Source organism: Alligator sinensis, unplaced genomic scaffold (assembly GCF_000455745.1).
Source record: "Alligator sinensis unplaced genomic scaffold, ASM45574v1 scaffold554_1, whole genome shotgun sequence".
In the NCBI taxonomy this organism is placed as follows: Eukaryota; Metazoa; Chordata; order Crocodylia; family Alligatoridae; genus Alligator; species Alligator sinensis.
In genome coordinates, this window is record NW_005842424.1 from 487,399 (window position 1) to 495,244 (window position 7,846).

Consider the following 7,846-nt stretch of genomic DNA (forward strand, 5'->3'; position numbering starts at 1 on the left):
TGCGACTCACTCCAATTTCCACACTTAATTGGCCCTCTCAGTACATGTGTATCCCCCAGGATGCCTAGTGCCTTACGGGCTAATCACAGCCTCTAAACTTCTCTCCTAGCTGTACCCATGCCTCATAGGTGTTACGCATCATCACTCAAGTTGGGCACTTTGCTTCAAACCACCAGGCCACCTTAGGCCTCCACTCCCTTATTGGGGCCTTGACCTTCCTAGCTTCTGCCCCACTACTCTCTGGCTGGTTCCTTTATCCTAGATCCACTACACCACATCTGGCTCATCAGGCTGCAATCCTTGCCTCACCCTCTTGGATTCTTGTTTATACCACAACTGGGCTGTGGGCCCTCTGGCCCCAGTCTCTGCCCCTTCCTGGGCTGTGTGATCTCCAACCCCTGTTCCTGACCATCTTGGGCTCATGGATCCTTTGGTTCCAAGCTCTGCCCCTCTCTAGGCTGTGGGGTCTCTAGTCATGTTTCTGTCCCCATCAGGAAACACTGAGCTTCTGTCTGTGCTTTGAGCCCGATTCCTGGCAGGGTTCAAGGCAGTCACATGCCCCTCGGGGACTAATGGGACCTCCAAGCCACCCCTCTCTGGTCCCACCCAAACCACCAGTTTAAGCTATAAACAAAATTGTAAGCCAACTGGCTGCAACTCTGTTCCTATATCCCTGCAAGCCACCCAGGGGCCGCTATCAGCTTGAGACCTCCAGGCAGTCCTCTGCAGCCTCTCAATTTATGAGCTCTTTCTCTTCCACCCTGCAGAGGCAGACTAATTGCTTTGGCTCAGCCCTAGGCTTCTCTCTCCTAGTTCCTGCCCCTTTCTGATCAGGCAATCTCCCCAACTACCCACACATGCTTTCTGATTGCATTTGCTGGCTTCACCTAATGGTAGCTCACTGCTGCTATCTAGCTGCTGTAGGAGCATCTGGTCTCCCATGCTTGACTATTGTAAGGTAACCCACTCTACAACATGCCCTCCAAGCCTGTTTTTCCCCCTAGCTGGCTATTTTCTTTGTACTCATCTCAAACAACAGGAGACTTCTGGCTCTCTTTTACAGACAGCTACAAATTATATACTGCAACTCATCTTAGACTGATAGCCTTCCTGTATTTTGAGCTCTTAAATGGATGAGGTTGCTTCCCTTCATAATAATCACTTTACTATGAATTATGAATATTGATTTTTATTCACTGATGATACCCAAGGGTGTGCTGAGCAAATTAAAATGCAGAGCTCCTACTTGGATTTCCAGCCTGAACACATTAGGAAGACTAAAGAAATTTTAGGCAATAGTGAAAGCTGAAGAAAGATAGTCCTAGTAGTGATATTGAATGAGGACTCCTTATTAAACTATACTGGTCATGCAGTTCAGATAAGATACTCGCATTGTATTTAACAGTTAAACAGCATTTTTCATCTTCCAAATTGCAAGCAGACACTTTTTCTTAGCTTGCTCTCAAACACAGTCGACATACAGCATGGCATCCCAAGCTACCATATTTCCACTAGTGAATTTTTATAAACAGCCATATAAATTAAACTCAAAACTTGTTCTGAGAAAGAATATGATCTTGTTTTATCCCCTAAATATGTACCATCACTTAGAAATTCCTTTGTCTTAAGTAACCCATTTCCCTCACCATGAACCACCCACCTCAGTAACCACCAGAACCCACTTAATGTTCCACATCAAGGTGAATGCCTGTTATTGTAATAAACCGGAAACATTCAAGATAAACACTTTGTTATATAGTACTTCACAAACTGTACCAAATTAAACCTGCCCAAAGTCATGCCTCCAAAACAAAAATTCTAGTAACTGTAGTACCAGAGGTATATTTTTGTACAAGGCCACAGTGTGAACCATATTAATTGATAGCATAAACATTATATTTTCTTGCATAACACACACTGTGGAATATAATATGCATCTTGTTTTTTGAAAGGCAGAATCAAGAAAAAAAATTTCTAGTGTTCTGGCTGTGCTGAACAGGGACAGAGCCCAATCTTCAGCAGATTCACTGCCCTTTTCCTGTTTAAGCTAACAGGAACAGACAGCAAAAATTGCCTTAAGATTCAGCTGCCTGAACAGCAATACTGCCATGCTGTGGAGCAGAAATCAAAGCAGTGTGGTTCTATCTGGGGAAGAAAATCAGCTTCCCTGCTTAAATATACATACCCCAATTAGGGGGGGGGGGGGGGGGGGGGAGCGGCGTGTGTTACACCCCCAAAGGGGGGGGGGGGGGGGGGGGAAATGCCATCTGGTTCATATGCCATTCAGTGGTGTTCTGTGGGAAAGGGGGTAGCTACATTCAGGATTGGAGGTAATGATGAGTGTAAGTGTGAGCTACCATTTAATGGCACCTTCTCCCAGCCCCATTGTCCCCAGAAGAGTTATTTTATAGCACTGCAACTACACACAATTTTTTAAACTTCTTTTAAAAATGTAACCCGCACTATTTTCTTAGGTCTACCTAGAACCCCAGTGACTGACTGGTGATAAAGACTACAAAACATGTTCATTTACACTGTGACACTGGAAACATATGGGCGACTAGCAGTTTACAGAACTCAGAGTACCTCAGTCATGTTTACTTCTTTAAAATGCCAGTGCCTGCTCTGGCCTTTAAGAAACATTTTTTCAATCTATTTGCCTTTTCAACATACTAAGGAGTAATAAAATACATTATTCAGGACCAGGATGATTCTACTAACAAAAAGTCACCTCTAAGATCTCCATACTGAATAAACTTTCTCTGGAGAAAATAGTTGTCTTGGCAGGACGCAGAGCAGATTTAGGTTGGACGTTAGAAAGAACTTCTTCACAGTAAGGGGTGCCAGAATCTGGAATGGGCTTCCAAGGGAGGTGGTGCTCCCCACTACCTTGGGGGTCTTCAAGAGGAGACTGGACAAGCACCTAGCTGGGGTCATTTAACCCCAGCACTCTTCCTGCCAGGGCAGGGGGTTGGACTCTATAGCATACTGAGGTCCCTTCCGACCCTAACATCTACGAATCTATAAAATCAAACTGCTTGAGCAAAGGTTGGGAAAATGCCATCAGGTTACTCACAAAATTATACGGTTGAATAAGTTAAAAGCAACAAGTCTGACATTGTTAAGACACTGCTATATGTTTATGTGTGCATATACTATAATACACACATATATACATACACACACACGACAGCAAGATTGATCAGTGGTTTATTCTGAACTACCTTTGGTTACCTATACTGCGGTTTTCACTTAAAGGGAGTTAGTTGTCTACCTTCTACTGAATAACACACCTGGCAAAGTGTTTTTGGGGTGCTATCTTTTATTGGACCAACTGCATAGTTTAATCGTAGAGTTGGGGTAGAGTTAGACAGGCCTGGACAATCATGGCTACAACATCACTAACACAGTGGTCATCAACCAGCCAATCTCAATTGACTGGTTAATCATGGAGCCTTAACAGTCTGTCAGAGGCTCCATGATCAGGAGCGGCAAGATGCACGTGGCTGGGCTGAGCTGAGCCATTCCTTCTGCTGCCCGGGCCGGGCTGGGTGAGTGGGGTCAGAGCCCAGGCGTAGTGATTGGGAGGGGAGATTGGGCAGGGGGTCAGTCCATGCCCCATGAACCACCAGCTGGGCCCTCCAGGGGGATGGCTGAGCCCTCCAGAGGGGACTGGATCCCCTGGCGGCACATCCGGTTTCACCACTAGTACTTTGGGGCTCGGCCGTTGGCCGCGGGCCCCCCCCCCCCCAGCTCAGTGATCGGCTGCTGGGGGCCCCCCCCGCCCCAGCTTAGCAATCAGCTGCAAACTTAAGCGCTGCCCCCCAGGCGCTGAAGACCCACGCTACGCCATTGCCCAGGCAGCTTGTCTGGGAAGTGGGGTGGGGGCGGTAGATCCTGGGGTGCCCTTCACTTACAAAAAGTGATCTTCACCATAAAAAGGTTGGAGACCACTGCTCTAACACTACCCCTGGAAAGAGATTGGCTGGAAAAATAAAGCTGATCACTACACCAACAGATTCTAGATGAAGCAATAATGAATGGATATAGCATGCAAATACAGAAGTAATCATCTTTATTTACACTGCATTTGCATTTAGATAAGTACACACAGCTCACAGAAATGAATACCTCTCATAAGTCATGTCATTCTTTTGGGGGCTGATAGACATTTGTACTTTATCTCAGTTTAGATGCTGAAATACAAATATGGCCCAGTGAGTCACTAACAGGGTTCAACTTCAGGGGTGGCTAGGATGACCCTGGAGCCTCCTTAGTCCTTGCCTCCTTGGCTTTCTTTGGGCCATTTCCTTTACCCCTCACTTGCCACATCTTGATGAAATTATACTTTTAGGAAAGGGAGGCTGCCCCAGGGCTCCTCAAGTCAGATCTCCTCTTTTGAACATGGGTGTCTGTGCTCATTACCTTAAGGGCTAATTACATGGCTCTGACCAACCCTTACACCATACCCATGCCTCACATATTATACTCATTCCTACCAACACACACCTGGCCCTCCTAGGCTATGGGGTCCCAGCCCCAGTCCTGCCCCTTTTTGGGCTACAGACTTCTTAGTCCCCTTGGTCTCCAGCTATGACCCCTGGTCTTTGGCTCCTCTCTCTGGGTCCTGGCCCTGCTTCTAGGCCAATCAAAACTCCTGGGCTCCCCCAGCCCCACCAGTCTCTGGCTCTCCTCAGCCTTTGGCCCATCGCTGGGCCCTGGCCCTACTCCTGGGCTAGTGAGACCCTCAGGCTCCCTGGCCCTGTTGACACACCCGTCCTGGGGTACAGCCCTCTGGGCTCCCTGGCCTTCTGAGCCCTCCCTCCTTTTTGGGCCAGCTAGGACTTCCTTACCTTCTCTTTAGTCCCTTCAACAAACCACCAGGTGTTGCTTACCCCCACCAGCTCAGTTATTAAATCAGGAGCCCTGCTGCCAAGGAGCTCTTCTCTCTATGTATCTCAGGGCTAGACTGCCTGCCCAGCTCAGGCCCTGGGCTTATATACTTCAAGCCAGGTCACTGTCTGGTCAGGTGACTCTTTAATTGACCCCTGCCACACCTGCAGGTTGCTTCGTACACAGCCTCTTCCCCTCTTAAAAAAAAGCGACAGGTGTGTTAAGTGCCCTGACACAATCATCCAGGAAGCTAGGACCTTAGTTAAGCAATTCTTGTGCTAGTCACTGGATTGCAGTCATCCACTAGACTACACTCCCTACCTATCCCTCCTGTTGGTCATTGTCTGAATTTTGCTTTTACCAGTAAAAATGCCAGTCTTTAACCTGTGTTGCAAGCATTTTAAGTGAAAATACCACTAGGATCTTATAAGTCCCATTCTCTTTTGATCACTTATTTTTCCACATTAACTAAGTTCCATGCAGCTCAAAACACTACCCTTAATTAAAGAGCTACTTAAATTCTGACACAAATGTAGAGGTTTAGGCCTAAAATGAACAAGCAAATATTGAAGACCCTCACATATAATGGAGAGAGGCAGGGCAATACCTTTTAATTGACTAGTCTGTGTATCTTTTACAAAGGCATAAAACAAATGAATGTAGTAAGATGTGGTTAAGCAGGTAGTCTGATCACAATGAAGATGAGGATGCTATAATTTAAAATACATTACATTTTAATTTATTTGCAAAACTGAGCAGAAAAAACAACATGTATTAACACATGTCCCCAGAAACTAATAAAAACTGAGACTATATAAAGAAAAGTCTAGTGTAGACTATCAGGAAATGCATTAGAAGATTAATTTATTAAGGTGATGCTACAGAAGAGGTAGTTACTCAGGCACGCTGAATTATGATGATCACTTACTTAGATGGAATGCATGTTAAATCATAGAGAGTTAGAGGGTGGATTTTGAAGGCTGGGAGCATTTACATTCTTTGACTAGATCTACTTTTTCTTACAATATAAGAAGATAACAGATGATCCTTAAGAGTTTCTTGAGGTTCCATTACCTTGCATTAATCAGAGTTTATTGGCAAAAAATGACCTCAATCTGTTCAAAATTTCTTCTTGTATATTTCCCTCATTTAATCTTCAGACATTCTTCCATAGACTCAAGGATTGTCAATGTAAGAAAGTTGTACAAGGATGTATTGAATGACCTATTAAAATGATATGGTAAGATTAGTTTAAGTAATTGTATGAATTCTCATTTAGAAGTAAAAATATCTAATTTTACATTCATTCAACCTTTGCTTGATCACATTAAGCTAAACCAAAATCAAACTATTTCATACTCACGTAAGGACTTCTACATAGCCATTATACATTTAATGGATTTAACCATATCAGTTTAGATTCCCACCAGCCTTAAATTTAATAGTTCATCTTTCTCATTCAGACAATCCCTCAAGGCCATTTTCCTCTTTTGCATATTAACTTTGTAATTTTTATTCCTTAAAACTTTTTATCCTTCAAAGCATTTCAATGAGGCTAAAATTTCCCCACAATTTGAGTTCACAGGACTCAGTCTAATAGGAGTTATTAGAACAGTTGTATCTGTCAGTAGTAGCTTGTAAGCTCCTTGTGGCACAGACCCCTTCCCCCTTTAAAAAAAACAACAAACCCACACAATGTCTGGCATGCTAATCTAATTATCCACATTCGATGAATTAGTCCCATTGGCTTTTTCCTTGAAAAAGGAATTCTAGTGAGTAGGAAGAACTGGTAAGTTGTAGCCTTTATGTCATTACAGCTGAATGCATCTTTTCCTCACAAGTGTGTAAGACTCTGGTTCTTAACTGGGGTGTCACAAGACCCCCACAGGAGTGCTATGATGTAGGCAGCAGCACACACACTCCTGCTGCATTAGGGCTCTCAGACAACCCTAAAGCAGACAAGAAAGCAGGTTTTGGCTACAGTTCTTCCTGTTCTGGCCCCTCCTGCATCTCCCAGAAAGTAGCACATGGGCATAGGCAGATTAATACATGGGCTGACTGGGCCCAGGCTCATGGACCCCTGCCAATCAGGGGCCCCAGGGTACCTGGTTTCCTGTAGGAAATGCAGGTTTCCCCTTGCAGATGGGCAGCATTCTAGCCTGCAAGGGGATGCTAGGAGCAAGACACAGGGGCACCATATGTCTGTGCATGTTCACATGCACATGCATGGCCTGGAAAACAGCCAGGCAGAGTAGAGAGCAGCTCCCTGCAGGTAAGGGGCAGGGGGAGAGGGGGCAGATAGAGGACACTATTTGAGAGAGGGAGTGGGGCAGGGACTGGGGATGCTGCCCAGCCAGGGTGGTACATGGGACCCGGGGCCAGGATGAGGATCAGGACAGAGCCACAGGTGGCTTGTCCAGGGGGCACAGGGTGGGGGTGGCTTTCCACTGCTGCGCACATCCCTGTGACAGCCAGAACCAGAGGGATTAATAAGCAATAATATGTGCTTCTTGAAGGCATTTGGTATTTTGCCTAAACAGGTAATATTTGTTAATATTAGCTTATAAGTTTGTAAACTGCAAATGTAACTTGTCTGTCATAAGTTTAACCAAAATGATAAATTAACTGTTCATGGAACTGACTGGGCCCCGGAGGCAAAGCTGTAGCTGTGAGATTAGCTGGCCTAACCGTTTTTTGCTCAGGGTTCAGCCTTAGCGATAAAAACTGGATCTAACTGCTTGGCACACCCAACACATTCCAGGAAAGCATATCCCAAGAAAGCATATTCAAATGAAGCCTAAAAGGGGTTGGGATTTGGGCGGAGAGATGTCAATTTCAAACCTAAAGGTGCTGCATCATAATTTGCTTATTGGATAAACCTGAGTCTGGGTAGTAACCTTTTTATGATAATTTTAACACCTTTCAATCCCATAGGGTAACAGCTATAGGGCAA

At 45.0% G+C, this 7,846-nt stretch overlaps 1 long non-coding RNA gene across 1 annotated transcript in view; it reads right to left on the reverse strand.

Moving 5' to 3' along the window:
- Positions 1–4,113: 4,113 nt before the first annotated feature.
- The window catches only part of LOC112551325, a 10,969-nt gene continuing 7,236 nt past the window's right edge, over positions 4,114–7,846 (reverse strand). Inside the window, exon 3 of the long non-coding RNA XR_003095611.1 lies at positions 4,114–6,117. This is a non-coding gene — a long non-coding RNA (uncharacterized LOC112551325). The remainder of the gene's footprint in view (positions 6,118–7,846) is intronic.